Genomic DNA, 18,411 nt, shown 5'->3' on the forward strand with positions numbered 1-18,411 from the left:
TAAAGTTCCCTTCCAACCCAAAGTATTCTATGATTCTATGAGAGGTCTTTTATTGATGCAACTTGTTTGACCATTTTCAAGCATTGCATGGAGTAAATTGCAAGTTAACTCCCATGGGAGTTTCCACTGTCCAATGTACCCTGCGTTCAGAAAAGTATCTATCCGTGCACCACTTTTTCATATAATTTCTGCTCTTAAAATTGAGTGTGAATTTATGCACAGAATTGCTCAAGTTTCCTTACAAGCCAGAGACAAAGCTTACAATAATAAAGCTGATCATAGTGAAACCCTGCATTTTTCATTGACTCAATTATTTCTCCTTTTTCACTCCATACATATTTAAAGAATAAGTTTAAAGTATGGTTGCAGAGATGTATGACACCTTTTGCCTTGTCCTCATCATATATAAGTAAATTAATGCAATGAAAGGAATTAAGTTACCCTGACTGTTACACGCCATCAAAGGACTAATTTTTTCTATCTGTCCTCCTCTGGTATTGTGTTCTAAGCTTTGACCTTCTTCATGATGACTCACCCTGGTTGAATGCTTTCCCAAGGGATGTTTGTCTAGTAGGTAAGTGATTTTATTTCAGATCTCAGTTAGAAAATCACCTTTTATCTGTTTATATTGCTTTGGAGAGATATATTCATCTTTCTGTTAAAAAACCCTTTTCAGCATCCATTCCATCATCTGAATTACCAAAATAAGTTGACTTGCAGTGTAGCATTAATTACACCTAATTTTGAATATCCAACTTGTAGATGTTTCCATCTGAGCTGTTATTATAGGTTCTTTTTAAAGACTATAGAAAGAAATGGGCAGTTTTAGAGTGAAACTAATCTCATCTTGCATTAAACAGTTTAATGTAGGACAGAACAGTCCTGCTTTAAAGCACCTATTTCTTTTCATAGACCATAAAGAGAGCCAGTGATGAGTATCTCAGATGGAGACATCTGTACTGTAACTGTCTAAAGTTAAAGATGAATCCCATCCAGAAATGAGAAATAATGGTAGCATATCTAAGTCCACAAGAATATGTTTCATCTTTCCCCAGTCAGAGGGGAATACAGTAGATCTGGCCACACATCACAAATAAGATAAAAGACACAGCCAAAGTGAATAGATTAGCACGAACCCATATGTAGAGCTGCTCAAATCTGCTGACAAATAACATTGAACTTCTAACAAAATGCTGAAAATCAAAGCCTATTCAAAAAAAACGTTTCAAGAATGGGGGTGGGGAGATGGAGGAGATGGGGGTGGGGGAAGACAAGTTGCATTCATTTAGTAAATTGTTCAGTGAGAAGGCAAGTATAATCTCAGGCCTATAGCTCATCCCTTGAGGTTGTTAAGTGTTCTGTGTTCAGCAGAACAGGAAAGGTTTACATCACCCTTCCAACAAAGCGATATTTAGACCGCCTTCTCTCCCATCTACTTAACATCCTCATTTAAATTCTACCTTTCTGACTTCTATTAAAATCAGGCTCCTTTTCCACAGTCTTGCTAAATGCTGCTATTCTACTGTCCATCATTAAATTATAGGCTTTTCTTCTGTTCCTCCTTCTCCCTTCCTTTCTTTTCTGCTCCACCCTGCATCTCCCAGAGGTATTTGCAATAGTGTGGCAAATACACTGATTCTTTTTGCATGGTTTCCTCCAGCATGACATTAACTATTTAATTGTAAATTATTGACATCTGTACTTTCCTATAATGATTCACAGTGGAATGACAGGAAATTATTGCTAGTGGAATGACAGGATATGATATGATGAAATCATGATTCACATGTAAATTGAATGTCTGCTGATAGAAATCCGAAGTCCACTGAGAATTCACAAAAAGAAAATGCATAGCCCCTGTATTAAGTCTGTCCACTCTTAGTTGTTAAAACCCCAGGGGGCTTTTTTTTTCTTTAGCTGTAGTTTGATGAGAAGGTTTTAGACAAACAGCAACATTTCTAGTCTTCCCATATATATATTCTCCTCAGCTATCTAATTTGTCAGTCACACACACAAGCACACACACACATATATAAGGTCTGACCTCTAGCTGGCATAATTCACTGTAGTTTTATTGCTTGAATTGAATTGTGCCAGTTTACCCATGCTGATGTTCTGTAGACCACAGATTAAAGTCTACACAGCTACACAGAAATTGTCATGCTTCTTTATTTTTGTTCCTTCTACAAAGCTGTCTGCACAAATTATCTCTTTGGCTTCCTCTGATTTACTTTAAAAGCATTACATTAATTTTAAATGCAAATTGCAATAATTAAATTTGACCTTATAAACTATCAGATGTGATGGGAATTTCCCTTCCTGAATTTTTTATCTTGGAAAAGAACCAGATCAAACAAGCAGGGAATTTCAAAGTCAAAACAAATACCATTCATGGCTAGGGAATCTGCTACAATAACAAAAAAGAAAACATACGTACGCATATATGTGTGTGTGTATAATATATATGTTAATCACAAACTATCCAAAATCTTTACATTTGTATGTGAAACTGGCAGTAGCTCATCTTTTGTTGTTAAGAATTAAAAAAACACAGTGACCCACATAGATTTTTTTTTTTTTTTAATAGTGGATACTTTCTGATACCTCCTAAGGTTCTATTCGTCCTGTCATGTTTAAAGGGTTTATTGTTTCCAGAAAAGCTTTTGCTTCTCCCTCTGGAGACTAAGATGATCTAAGGTAATATTAATTCTGTGCCTCTCTCTAGTTGGAACTCGACTTCGAATGGAATAAATGAGATGAGAGCTGAAAAAGAGGTTATCCAAGCTGTCATCCTCCATTGTGTTGGAGGCATCAATGACTCTCAGAACAAATTAGGTGTCACTCTACTAAATCGCAGTCAGAAAGGCAAATCAGTTTGTAGAAGACTTATTTGGTCTCCTGGAAAGCTCTTGCATTCAGAGCACAGTTAATCGTCCTTTTCTTTTGTTAATTTAAAAAATCCTCATTTTTTATTTCTTTTTAAACAAAGATGAAGCAGAATTTCCTCCTGATGACTCATAACATTCCCCATGCAATTCATGCTGATTAGTTCAGTCTAATTTCTCTCTCTCCAAAAAAAAAAAAAAAAGAAACCTCCCACAGAGGTTTGTTTCACTCCTAAAAGAGAAAAGAGAAATGACTACATATGTTTTATTAGACTTCTTAATTTTGGGATTGTGGCTTGGGAAAAAGGTCTGTGATAAAAAGAGTATCTGAAGAAAAAAGAATATTTATGAAGCTTGTCAAGTATGAATGCTTCCAACTTTGCAAATCTTAGTGATTCTATTCATTCTTTATTAAGTGACTCTCAACCTATAGAAAGGGAACTAGCATTAGTTAACTACCTAGTTAATAGTTCACCTCTGGCACTTGATTTAGCACTCTCTTATTCCCCCCAGTAAAGAGGCTAAATGGATTTTTGCATTCTAGGCTGCACAAGGAACTTTTTTCTTTTCCAATAAAAAGTAATGTGCAATCAGGTTTTCACTGAGAAAGACATGCTCATACACTTCTTGAAAGAAGAAAATTGCCATACTTGAGCAAGATCAGGACAAAGATGGACTACACCTCACATAAACTGAGGCACCTATTCTAATTCAAGGTTATGTCTATACAAGCAAAGAGTATGGTGCAACAGGAGTAGATCTGCAGAGTCAAACAGCTGCTTTTGAGGGCTATTTTACATATAAAATGAATTTTTTTTCAGATTAGTTTTACTCTAGACCTATGAAATTGGACCCAACAGGTGTTTTTGAAGAACATCTCTTAGTTTTGCTTCATTTGAGAGATTTTGAGACCCCTCTGTGATGAGAAACAATGTGTAATAACTGGGGCAATCAGGAGATTTGTTTCAAAAGTACACTCACAGCCAAAACTGAATGGAGATATACCATTAGTTTCTCATGAAGTCCAAGATAAGAGATAAGCACAGATGCCTAAAACTAAAGTGGCTCTCTGAAGTCACTATATTACTTTGTGATTGAAGCTGTGACTTGGGAACGCAGTGCTAAGTTTCCAAAGACAAATCACATTTAATTTCCTGAATTTTAGAGAAACCTTTATACTTCATCAGGCTTAGAGTGCTTACGTTCCTTATAGAAGACATAGAGAGGGTTAAATGACTAAAACTAGGTTCAGGGAAGCCACCAGGCTTATATAGGAGTCCCCTAAACTTTCTAGTGGGAAATACCAAGGAAAAATCGGAACTTAAACCCCACTATCAATAGTTAGCTAAACAGCTAACCTTCTCATTGAGCTGAACACCTAAAAGAAATCAACCCAAATAGAAAGGAACCAGAGATACTCCTTCCCCAGTGCAAATGACAGAAAAACTGTCCGTGAACTCAGATGAGTGAGGAGATCTGTTACTGAAAGCTCATCCTGCCTACTTTGAAGCAGCGATTTAAAATCAGTTCTCCCATTTTTTAGCAACATGCCAACCCCACAGACATATTGGGTATTTGAAAATGACACTTTCTGAATCACTGCTCTTGACATTTTTCTGCTTCAGGAGGTAAGCAGTGTACTTTTGAACCTCCTCAGGCACAGGAGGGAGCTGAACTCAGATCCCCTACCTGCTGGAAGGTAAATCAAAGACTATATTAGTCACAAAATCACAGTTAAATCCCTTCATTCCAGCTTTAGAAAATAAAGACTTTTGCCTGAGCTCGTTTGTTTTCATTAAAGAGACAGAGGGATTATGACTGAACATCCCAACTGGAAGTAAATTCCTCGTTACGGTCAAAGTTAAGATGGCAAAATCCTAAAATGACAGGGATATTCCTCAGCATTGCCCTAATTAACTTACCAATCCTCCTTCTCCCAGCTACAAAGCCTATTCTGTGGATGCTGCCACAGCGACTAGGAACCTAAAAATTAAGTTCTGTGTTAACGAACAGTACAGAGTCAAAGCGTCATTGTACGTGAAGCCACATTCCCAGGGAACATCAGAGGAACTCATCCAGTGCCTTAATGTTCATGGAACATAAAATGCTACTGTAAAATAAGATGTCCAAGATAAAATAAGGAAGTAAGATCAGTCTGAGTGTCAGCACTTTGACACTCAAGTGATAACATCTCCCTTTTTTCTCAGCATATTGCAAAGGCTCCTCGTCAGAGATGCTTGAATGTAACTATGAACGCAATGTTTCTATGAGCATTCCTTCCAAGTAATAAATGCATTTCATTTGACCATGTTCATACATCATTTATACTCAATTTCTCTTGATATTATGGCAAATTAGTTAAATGGAAAGATTATTTGCAGTACCATCTCATTTTTAAGCTCATATTAAAAACTATTTGAAAAAAAAAGTTTCATATTCATTATCCACAGTGTAGGAGACTTGTTTTTATGAGCTTGATTTACACAGTAAAGTGGTGGAAGGAGCTTTCAGACAGTGCAGCAGCACAGAGCTTCACAGAAGATAATGACAGGCCTGAAAGGGTGGGACATAGGCCCCATCTCCATTATTTTCACCAGGTTCCACAATCCAGCTGCTCTGTGTCACCAAAGCCAGGACCCTCACCCTTTGACTGCTGAGCTTGATCCAGTTATTTTGCACAGAAGTATGGACAGCAGGTATCTGAAAAACGCAAGGAACAAGCTCAGAAAGAGTCCTCCTGCTAAGCAGGTGCATGACGTGGGACCTCAGGGCTCAATATAAAGTTGTCTCCCCTAGCTAGCAGTCATCACATCAGTATCAGCACTCACAGCATGAACATCAGCAGTGACCATGCTGCACAGATGGAAAGGGCACCCTTTCTAGCTGAAAGCAACCTGGAAAGCTGCAAAATTCTCTTATATCCTTCTCCTAAGATGGGGCCAATGTCAAGGTTACTATTTTTGCAGAAATGGGCTGGTTTCTCATGTGCTGCTGTTTCTAGAGATAGTAGTGATGTCCTCACAAAAGGAAATGGTGAAAAATATTTGCATGTAGTCCCCTCATCCTTAACTACTCAAAGAGAAAAATGACACAGTCCCTCCATAAGTAGAAATCTGACAATTTCTGACATACTGAACTATATACATAACTGTAAACATGTTTCTTTCTCAGACATTTCCAAAGTCTAGGGCTACCAAAGGGATTTCTAGAGCTGTTAAAAAATAATAAAAAAATAAAAGGGGATTTCTTACAGAAAGGAACAGAAACACACTGTATTTACCACACAAATTGTATTCAAAGCAGTGGAAAAAACTGAGCATGCTGATGCTTAACTGCACTTATGGTTTCACTTTGATGTGCTCATGGAGTACATCAAAATCAGTGAAAGATGGGAAATAAAGGGAAGGAATAAATGGTCAGTGGCACAAGGTGAACAGTGATATGCCTCACTTCATTGTTCTGCATTAGATCTCGTGTTTCAAATCTGTATTAATGATCTTGAAAGAGGGTAATACTGAGGTTAGAAAAACTTGCAGATGACACAAAGTTATTTAGCTAGCACAGACAAGAGAGATCTGTGAGGAACTTCAAAGAGACTTAGCTAAACTATGTGAGGGCAAATGAAGTTCAATGCCAATAAATGCAAAGTAAGGCATACTGAAGGGAAAATCTAAATTAAACTGCTTGCACATCTGACAGGGGTTTATATTCACTGTCTCAACCCAGGAAAAGGATATGGGTATCAATGAAAACAGATTTCTACACCATATGCAGCTGTAGTTTTAAGAAAAACTTCAAAAAAGATGTGAGGATTCATAAGAACTGAGATGGGGAATGATGCAGTAAATGCTACACAGCCAATCTATAAATCAAAATGTGGTCTCATCTGGAGAATTTTGTGACGTACTATTACACTACTATAAAAGCAAAATAATAAAAAGTTAAGAAAAAAGTTTATCAAAATTAGAAAGGGCTCACCTCTGACAAATGAAAGTAATCCATGCCTTAAAAAAGAAAAAAATGCGTCATGTAGAATGATTGAAAAGATTGGGAAGAGTATACCTTAGAAATGACAAAAGGACGTAATGAAAGGATAAAAGTAAATTATTTAGAGAAGATAGATCAGGTGCTTCTCCTCAGCTTGTGGCAGGACAAAAGAACGTGCAATAAAATTAAGGAGGGTAGCAAGTTCACAACAGATAAAAGGCAACGGTGCTCTTTTTTTTTTCTACAGTGAGTGATTAAGCCAGGGAACCTTTTGACACACTGAACGTGAAAACTAAAGGACACTTCAAATAAACATTTAAATAGATCACAAGAATTGCTGGAGATGAAATAAAAAAGCCAAATATTTGTTGGGAAGTATTTGAAAGCTCTTTTTTTATAGCCAGATTTCTTGAACTTTCCTTTGAAGAGCTCTCCTAGGCCTGTGCACAAATCTCACAACCTTTGGACGAAAAAAGCCCCGAGGTCCTAGAGGCTCATGTTGAGGTTAGTTCATATAATGTGCTCTCTATTTTAGAGAGCTGTGCATGCTGAGCACCAGTCTTCATGTTCTGCACACAAAACAGTACTTTATCTATGCACCAAATAGTTGTTTCCAGACACTCAGCAGCCTGGGCTGCCATGTACCTGGAGAGATGTATACATACAGGTAAATGTGCTCATGAAATGCAGTTCAGACACTGATTCTGCAGTACAGGCTCTACAGAGTTTCTTGGCATAAGCATGACAATTTAGTAGGGACACTTAAAGATCCATGTGACATCCTAGGTTTACTGTCCCAAATTCTTTAAGGCATGGTGCTGGCAAGTCATGGAGACAAGACACTGGGCTAGATGGATTAAAGATCTGACCCAGCATAGCAACATGTGCATTCCTCTAAACTATGTACAGAACCAGCCTGTCTATATTGACAAAACCTGATAATACTTGTCCTCCTTCTCTCCTGGACTTCCTGTTTCCACAAATTATCAATATTTATCTTTCAGACTACAGGTCTGTGGAGTGGAGGTATGATGAATGCCTTTTTGTTTGTAGGCTCTCAAACACAACATTGCTTCCACCTCATTGAAGACTTAGGTTGTGCTAGTGTGCTGGTTTTGGCTGGGATAGAATTAATTTTCTCCACTACAGCTGGCATAGTGCTGATGGCACATTGATGCTTTAGTTAACTAGCGGCTAAGTGTTGCTAAATTGTGCCTATAGTAGTTACGGACCTTTCCAGGTTCTCATGTTCCACCACATGTGCTATACACCCCAGGCAGGGAGAATGCTCCTGCCTCTGGAAGAACACACCAGGGGAGACCAGAAGACAACCCCTAGGGTTTTGGAGTCGTGGATACAGAGGGTCCGAAGCCTGCTATACTCCAACTGAAAAAGAGATATTGGCAGCATATGAAGGGGTCCGAGCTGCTTCAGAAGTGGCTGGTACTGAGGCACAGTTGCTCCTGGCACCCCGACTGCCAGTGCTGGGCTGGATGTTCAAAGGAAACATCCCCTCTACACACCGTGCAACTGATGCTACGTGGAGTAAATGGGTTGCACTGATCACCCAGCGGGCTCGAGTAGGAAACCCCAGTCACCCAGGAATCTTGGAAGTGATTATGGACTGGCCAGAAGGCAAAGATTTTGGATTATCACCAGAGGAGGAGGTGACACGTGCTGAAGAAGCCCCACTCTATAACAAACTGTCAGAAAATGAAAAGCAGTATGCCCTGTTCACTGATGGGTCCTGTCGCCCTGTGGGGAAGCAACAGAGATGGAAGGCTGCTGTATGGATTCCTATACGACAAGTAGCAGAAACTGCTGAAGGAGAAGGTGAATCGAGCCATTTTGCAGAGGTAAAGGCCATCCAGCTGGCCTTAGACATTGTTCAATGGGAAAAGTGGCCAGTGCTCTATCTTTATACTGGCTCCTGGATGGTGGCAAATGCCCTGTGGGGCTGGCTGCAACAGTGGAAGCAAAGCAACTGGCAGCGTAGAGGCAAACCCATCTGGGCCGTCACATTGTGGCAAGATATTGCTGCCCGGGTAGAGAACCTGGTTGTAAAGGTACGTCATGTGGATGCTCACATCCCCAAGAGTCGGGCCACTGAAGAACATCGGAACAACCAGCAGGTGGATCAGGCTGCCAAGATTGAAGTGGCTGAGGTGGATCTGGACTGGCAATGTAAGGGTGTATTATTTCTAGCTCGGTGGGCCCATGATACCTCAGGCCATCAAGGGAGAGATGCAACACGCAAATGGGCTCGTGCTCGAGGGGTGGGCTTGACCATGGATGCTATTGCACAGGCTATCCATGAATGTGAAACGTGCGCTGCAAGCGAAGCGGGTAAAGCCTCTGTGGTATGGGGGACGATGGCTGAAATATAAATATGGGCAGGCTTGGCAGATTGACTATATCACACTCCCACAAACCCACCAAGGCAAGCACCATGTGCTTACAGTGGTGAAAGCAAGCACTGGCTGGCTGGAAACATATCCCGTGCCCCATGCCACTGCCCGGAACACTATCCTGGGTCTCGAAAAACAAGTCCCGTGGCAACATGGCACCCCAGAGAGAACTGAGTCAGACAACGGGACTCATTTCCGAAACAACCTCATAGATACTTGGGCCAAAGAGCATGGCATTGAGTGGGTGTATCACATCCCCTATCACGCACCAGCCTCTGGGAAAATCGGAAGATACAATGGACTATTAAAGACTACACTGAGAGCAATGGGGGGGTGGAACATTTAAACACTGGGATACACATTTAGCAAAGGCCACCTGGTTAGTCAACACAACGGGGTCTGCCAATTGAGCTGGCCCTGTCCAGTCAGAAATCCTACATACTGTGGAAGGGGATAGAGTCCCTGTAGTAGACGTGAAAATTATGCTGGGGAATACAGTCTGGGTTCTTCCTGCCTCAGGCAAAGGCAAACCCATTCGTGGGATTGCTTTTGCTTGAGGACCTGGGTGCACTTGGTGGGTGATGCGGGAGGAAGGAGCAATTCGATGTGTGCCTCAATGGGATTTGATTTTGGGCAAAAACAGTCAATGAACTGAATGGCATAATGCAAACTGCTATATAATATTGTATGTCATCTCTTCTGCGGTTGCTATATGCCATGTCAGTGATATCATAGTACAAACCTCCCAATTAATGGAAGATGAACTTAGATGAAGCGAAGTGAAGCAGTGATGGAATGAAGACTGACATTGGTATGCAACAATCCAGCACCACACACCATCTCTCCTCCCTGAATGACTGTGGACATCTCTGGATATTTTAAAGACATTTTACAGTGATGGTCCATAGACTAAGGGAATGATGTATGTGTATTATGTTAAAGGATGGGAAGGGGAGGGGTGGTGGTTGGTGAGGTTGTATTGAATAGTATGGGACTTTGCATGGTGTAAATGGTATGGAATAAGGGGTAGGGAATGTGCTGGTTTTGGCTGGGATAGAGTTAATTTTCTTCACTGTAGCTGGTATAGTGCTGATGGCACATTGATGCTTTAGTTATTGTCAAGTTGTAGCTAAGTGTCGCTAAGTAGCACCTATGCTAGTTAAGGACTTTTCCATCTTCCCATGCTCTGCCATGTGGGCAAGAAGCCGGGAGGGGAGGGGCCACAGCCAAGACAGCTGACCCAAACTGGCCAATGGGATATTCCATACCATGTTTTGCCATGACCGGTATATTAACCAGGGGACTTGGCACGTGGGGGAGGCAGTTGTGGCTCGGGGACTGGCCAGCATTGAGTTGACGGGTCAGGAGTGGCTGCGTCATGTGTTGTTTGTTTTGGTTGTTCATTCCCCCTTTCCCCCGCCCTGGGTTTTGCCTCTCTCTTGTTATTTTCCTTTTCATTACATTATTGTTGCTATTATTGTTTTATTTTATTTTTTAGACTGTTCTTATCTCAACCTATGAGCCTTTACCCTTCTGATTCTCTTGTTGGGGGAGCAAGCAAGTGGCTGCGTGGGGCTGATTTGCCGGCTGGGGCTAAACCACAACAGCTAATCAGAAAATTGTGAAACATCAAAAACTTGGAGAATTGGAGCAGTATCAGTCCATCCCAGAGAAGCAGCAAAGAAGACATATTCCTTCCTTCAAATCATGAATGCCAACCCAGAGTACCCCAGTATCTGACACTGCAAGTGGTCACCCAAAACTCTGCTGTCTGGCCACTCTCTGAGACTCCTCTTTACAGTCGTTAAAATGGAAATGGTATCTGACAGCCATGAACATAATTTCACTTCCAGCTTCCTCAGTTATCTCCTCCTTTCCACTGCCTTCCCACTCTCTGTGTGGTGAGAGAAATATTTTTTCAAAACTGTCATTTTTGGGAATAAATACTTGAACCATCAATAACTGTGTGCACTTTGCCTCAGCTGAATGAAAACTTCCTTTGTGAACATAGAAGCAAATGTTACACAGTTTATTAGAAAGAAGTTACCTGAATGTACTTATTTCAGCCAACTATTTCTACCTTATGATAGCCTGTTTCCAGTAGATCAGAGAAACCTGCCAATGTTGTTTTTTCACACCGTGAGAAGCACAAACATCATTTAAATGCCCCCTCAAAATATTCATGCATCAAAAATCCATCGAAGGCTCAGCCTGTTCTCAGGCTGGCTTTCATCCAACATTGTTATGTTGTTGCTGCATCACGATGGAAATAGCAGACAGTGGAAAAAAACAAACAGCAAAGAACTCACACCTTTAAAAACAAATCTAAACAACAAAAAAACCCCACTTTAATGCTATTTAAAATTTCAGGAATAGTAAAACTCATTGATAGTTGATCATTTATTGATTTAGTTCCAAAAAATGACATTTTAAATGCTGACTTCTAGGATTTTGTTTGTAGGGGTCATCCTTTTGGTTTTTGTTTTGTTCTAAAAGATATATATTTTGCATGGATGGATTTCTCAGTTGATGAAAGTAATGTAGTTTCACTGAAGCTGACAATTAGCGCTTTCATATTTAAGGTCAAGTATGTAATCAGATTAAAAGTAAATAGAATTATTCTCAGTATCTGCTGAGCTTTTTACATGACAAATGGTGAAGAACCTTGCATCAAGCCATTAATGTCTTCATGAGCTCATCTCTCAGAATGCTATTGAGTTTCTACTTAGAAACTCTAGTAGATAGAGAACCTAGGTAGTTATTCCAGTACTTAGTTGTCCTTAATTTTATAATTAAAAAATTCTCATGGTAAATGGAGAAGACTTTTTACGGAACACAAAGAGGGAATCTATGTCACTAAATGTGACATAACTTAGCTAAAATGCTAATATGCCATTTGGCCTTCTGGGTACCTGATCCTGGATGGCTATGATCCAGTGTATCTACCTGACATGATTGCCCATATCCCCTGTACAGTCAGGATGCAGACTGACATCTGTGAAGATAAACAACAGGCAAACTTGTCTATCTTTCTCTTTCTGTTCAGAGACATAGACTCCCTCAAACACAATCATGTCATCATCCCAGAAAGCAGCCAATACAGCTTCTAGGCTCTACTGAACCTGCACTGCCTCAGAAACCTCTTTAACCACAAAGGCATTGGCAACCCCTGTCCACCATGATGAAGTCTAAGCCACTGTGCGTCCAGAACTGCAGCAGTACTGAGACCCACGGAAGTACAGCCAAGAAAAAGACTGACTGCAACTTGATAGTAAGAGCATTAATCTGGAAAGAGGTAAAGCAGGATTTCCGTTTCAACTCTATGAATCTTATATCTGTATTTTCTTTTCAACCTTCATTTAATAATATATATATGAAAGTCTATCTCTATGGTATATCTCTATGCATATGTATAAGCATAACTCCTGGAGCAATAAATAACATTCAGAATTCACTCAGCCTCAGACAGACCATCAGCCTAGGATCAAATCCAACATGAATGGCAGAAACCACACCCCCCCATCAGAGAACTCTTGGTGGGAGGCAGGCATTTATTTCTCCAGGACAGGCCCTTATGATAGCGTATATAGAAGTATATATGGAAATGTGTTTTTAGGCTCGGTAGGAAAATGCCTAGTGAGTTTAGGAGCCCATAAGTTTTGGTAATTCTGAAAAACATATGAAGTGATTTATATTTATGCAGACTAGATTTCATCAAGACTTTGACAGATCTCTTTGGAATTCCTTATTTCTCAGCTTTAGTTCTCCAGTGCATGTTCTGCTCTGGTGATTCCCAGCCTCAGTCTCTAACTCACCTCCACTTTGTGCAAGTATGGTGCCATGGTGTTGTGGATTAGTCCTAGTCTGCAACTAAATACCACACAGCCACTCACTCACTCCCCCCACCCCAGTGAGATGGGGAAAGAATTGGAAGAGCAAAAGTAAGAAAACTCGTGGGTTTGGATAAGAACAGTTTAATAAGTAAAATAAAATAGTAAAAGTAATAGTAATAATAATGATGATGATAATTATTAATAATAATATAATGAAAAGGAAAATAATGAGAGAGAGAGGCAAAACCAAGGGAAATAAAAACAACAAGTGATGCAAACACTCACCACCCACTGACCAACACTGCCAGTCCCTGAGCCGTGATGGCTGCTTCCCCCAGCCAACTCCCCCCAGTTAATATACTGGGCATGACATCATATGATATGGAATATCCCTTTGGCTAGTTTGGATCAGCTGTCTTGGCTGTGCCCCCTCCCCTCCCGGCTTCTTGTGCACCTGGCAGAGCATGGGAAGCTGGAAAAGTCCTTGACTAGTACAAGCACTACCCAGCAACAGCCAAAACATCTGTGTGTTATCTCAACATTGTTTTCATGCTAAGTTCAAAGCACCGCATTATGCCAGCTGCAGTGAAGAAAATTAACTCTATCCCAGCTAAAACCATGACAGTATCCACCCCATATTCCATATCATTTACATCATGCTCAGGTCCCATACTATCCAATACAATTTCAATAATCCCTACCCGCCTTCTCATCCTTTAATAGAATATACAGATTTTCATTTATCATTCCCCTAGTCTATGGACCACCCCTGTAAAATGTCCGTGAAATGTCCATTGAGATCATTTAGTCCATATAAGAGTCTTTCAGAGAGGTGCTGTGTGTGGTGTTGGATTGTTGCATGCTGAAGTCAGTCCTCATTCCATGACCCCTGCATTGTTAGTACTTGTTATATCACCGCTGCACTTTGCTTGGTTCAACTGCAAGTTAATGTTTTTTTATTATTAATTGGGAGATTCCCACCATGATACCATTGATATGGCATATAGCAGCCATAGTAGTGATGACATACAATATTATATAGCAATTAACAGCATACCATTCAGTTCATTGGCTGTTTTCACCCAAAATCAAATCCCCTTGAGGTACACACCAAAATCCTCAATCCTTCTGCATCACCCACCAAGTGCACCCACGTCCTCAAGAAAACGCAATCCCACGGTCCTGGTTTAGCCGGCAGCTCAGCCCCACACAGTCGCTCGCTCACTCCCCCACCGGTAGATGGGGTAGAGAATCAGAAGGGTAACGCTCGTGGGTTGGGATAAGAACAGTTTAATAATTAAAATTAAAAGAAACAACAACTGAAATGCAATGTAAAGGAGAACAACGAGAGGCGTAAAACCCTGGGGGGGAACGAACCACAGAAAACGAACCATGGAAAACAAACCGCCCGAGATGCAGCCGCTCACCACCTGCCGACCCGAGGCTACGCCGCTCCCCAGCCGCAAACTGCCCCCCCTTAATATACTGGTCATGGTGTCACATGGTATGGAATGAACATGCCATTGGCCAGTTGGGGTCAGCCGCCCCCACCATGGCCCTGCCCCTCCCAGCCCCCTGCCACGCGGCAGAGCGCAGAAAGCTGGAAAGGTAGCCGACCCCCACAGTGAGGAGAATTAACCCCTTCTCAGCCAAAACCAGCACATTCTCCACCCATTATTCCATACCATTTACACCATGCCCAGGTCCCATACCATCCAATACAACCTTACCAACCACCACCCCTCCCCTTCCCATCCTTTAACATAATACACAGGCATCATTCCCTTAGTCTATGGACCTTCCCTGTAAAATGTCCATTGAGTTCACCCAGTCCATGACTCTGGGCTACATCTGTCGTATCAGTCTTTCAGGGTGGGAGAGATGGTGTGTGTGGCATTGGGTTGCTGCATACCAAGTCAGTCATCGTTCCATCACTGCTGCACTTTGCTTGTTTCACAGTTTATCTTCCATGGGTTGGGACGCTCGTACTCTGATATCATTGACACAACACAGAGGTGACACACAATATTATAGAGCAGTTTGCATTGTGCCATTCACTTCATTGACTGTTTTTGCCCAAAATCAAATCCCGTTGTGGTACACATCGGATTTCTCCTTCCTCCCGCATCACCCACCAAGTGCACCCAGGTCCTCGAGCAAAAGCAATCCCACGAATGGGTTTGCCTTTGCCTGAGGCAGGAAGAACCCAGACTGTATTCCCCAGCATAATTTTCACATCTACTAAAGGGACTCTATCCCCTTCCACAGTATGTAGGATTTCTGACTGGACAGGGCCAGCTCAATTGGCAGACCCCGTTGTGTTGACTAACCAGGTGGCCTTTGCTAAATGTGTATCCCAGTGTTTAAATGTTCCACCCCCCCATTGCTCTCAGTGTAGTCTTTAATAGTCCATTGTATCTTCCGATTTTCCCAGAGGCTGGTGCGTGATAGGGGATGTGATACACCCACTCAATGCCATGCTCTTTGGCCCAAGTATCTATGAGGTTGTTTCGGAAATGAGTCCCGTTGTCTGACTCAGTTCTCTCTGGGGTGCCATGTTGCCACGGGACTTGTTTTTCAAGACCCAGGATAGTGTTCCGGGCAGTGGCATGGGGCACGGGATATGTTTCCAGCCAGCCAGTGCTTGCTTTCACCACTGTAAGCACATGGTGCTTGCCTTGGTGGGTTTGTGGGAGTGTGATATAGTCAATCTGCCAAGCCTGCCCATATTTATATTTCAGCCATCGTCCCCCATACCACAGAGGCTTTACCCGCTTCGCTTGCAGCGCACGTTTCACATTCATGGATAGCCTGTGCAATAGCATCCATGGTCAAGCCCACCCCTCGAGCACGAGCCCATTTGCGTGTTGCATCTCTCCCTTGATGGCCTGAGGTATCATGGGCCCACCGAGCTAGAAATAATACACCCTTACATTGCCAGTCCAGACCCACCTCAGCCACTTCAATCTTGGCAGCCTGATCCACCTGCTGGTTGTTCCGATGTTCTTCAGTGGCCCGACTCTTGGGGATGTGAGCATCCACATGACGTACCTTTACAACCAGGTTCTCTACCCGGGCAGCAATATCTTGCCACAATGTGACGGCCCAGATGGGTTTGCCTCTACGCTGCCAGTTGCTTTGCTTCCACTGTTGCAGCCAGCCCCACAGGGCATTTGCCACCATCCAGGAGCCAGTATAAAGATAGAGCACTGGCCACTTTTCCCATTGAACAATGTCTAAGGCCAGCTGGATGGCCTTTACCTCTGCAAAATGGCTCGATTCACCTTCTCCTTCAGCGGTTTCTGCTACTTGTCGTATAGGAATCCATACAGCAGCCTTCCATCTCTGTTGCTTCCCCACAAGGCGACAGGACCCATCAGTGAACAGGGCATACTGCTTTTCATCTTCTGGCAGTTTGTTACAGAGTGGGGCTTCTTCAGCACGTGTCACCTCCTCCTCTGGTGATAATCCAAAATCTTTGCCTTCTGGCCAGTCCACGCTCACTTCCAAGATTCCTGGGTGACTGGGGTTTCCTACTCGAGCCCGCTGGGTGATCAGTGCAACCCATTTACTCCACGTAGCATCAGTTGCACGGTGTGTAGAGGGGATGTTTCCTTTGAACATCCAGCCCAGCACTGGCAGTCGGGGTGCCAGGAGCAACTGTGCCTCAGTACCAACCACTTCTGAAGCAGCTCGAACCCCTTCATATGCTGCCAATACCTCTTTTTCAGTTGGAGTATAGCGGGCTTCGGACCCTCTGTATCCACGACTCCAAAACCTTAGGGGTCGACCTTGGGTCTCCCCTGGTGCTTTCTGCCAGAGGCTCCAGGTAGGGCCATTCTCCCCAGCTGCAGTGTAGAGCACATATTTTACATCTTGTCCTGCCCGGACTGGCCCAAGAGCTACTGCATGAACTATTTCTCGTTTAATCTGTTCAAAGGCTTGTTGTTGCTCTTGGCCCCATTTGAAATCATTCTTCCTATGGGTCACTTGATAGAGAGGGCTTACGATCAGACTGTAATTTGGAATATGCATTCTGCAAAAACCCACAACGCCCAAGAAAGCTTGTGTTTCCTTTTTGCTACTTGGTGGAGACATGGCTGCTATTTTGTTGATCACATCCATTGGGGTCTGACGACGTCCATCTTGCCATTTGATTCCTAAGAACTGGATCTCTTGTGCGGGTCCCTTGACCTTACTTTGTTTTATGGCAAAACCAGCTTTCAGGAGGATTTGGACTCTTTTCTCTCCTTTCTCAATAACTTCTTCTGCTGTTTTGCCTCACACGTTGATGTCATCAATGTATTGAAGGTGTTCTGGAGCTTCTCCCTGTTCCAGTACAGTCTGAATCAGTCCATGGCAAATGGTAGGGCTGCGTTTCCACCCCTGGGGCAGTCGTTTCCATGTGTACTGGACGCCCCTCCATGTGAAGGCAAACTGTGGCCTGCACTCTGCTGCCAGAGGGGTTTAGAAGAATGCATTAGCAGTATCAATTGCAGCATATTACTTAGCTGCCTTTGACTCCATTTTGTATTGAAGTTCTAGCATGTCTGGCTCAGCAGCACTCAACGGTGGAGTGACTTCATTCAGGCCACGATAGTCTTCTGTTACTCTCCACTCTCCATTAGACTTCCTGACTGGCCATATGGGACTGTTAAAGGGCGAGTGGGTCTTACTGATGACTCCTTGGCTCTCCAGTCGAGAAATGAGTTCATGTATGGGAATCAGGGAGTCTTGGTTGTTGCGATATTGCCGCTGGTGCACTGTTGTGGTGGCGATCGGCACCTGTTGTTCTTTGACCTTCAGCAACCCCACAACAGAAGGGTCCTTCAAGAGGCCAGGCAAAGTAGACAGCTGTTTAATTTCCTCCGTCTCCAAGGCAGCTACTCCAAAAGCCCACCTGTACCCTTTTGGGTCCTTGAAATACCCTCTCCTGAGGTAGTCTATGCCAAGGATGCACGGAGCCTCTGGGCCAGTCACAATAGGGTGCTTTTGCCACTCATTGCCAGTTAGGCTCACTTTGGCCTCCAATACAGTTAGCTCTTGGGATCCCCCTGTCACTCCAGCAATGCTAATGGGTTCTGCCCCTATATAGTTTGATGGCATTAAGGTACACTGTGCACTGGTGTCCACTAAAGCTTTATACTCCTGTGGGCCTGATGTGCCAGGCCATCAGATACACATAGTCCAGTAAACCCGGTTATCCCTTTCCTCCACCTGGATGGAGGCAGGGCCCCTCTATTCCTGATCATAGTTTTCATCACTCACTTCCTGTAAATATGAATCTAAAGTGTCTCT

The sequence above is a fragment of the Phalacrocorax aristotelis genome, chromosome W (genome assembly GCF_949628215.1).
Source record: "Phalacrocorax aristotelis chromosome W, bGulAri2.1, whole genome shotgun sequence".
NCBI lineage: Eukaryota > Metazoa > Chordata > Aves > Suliformes > Phalacrocoracidae > Phalacrocorax > Phalacrocorax aristotelis.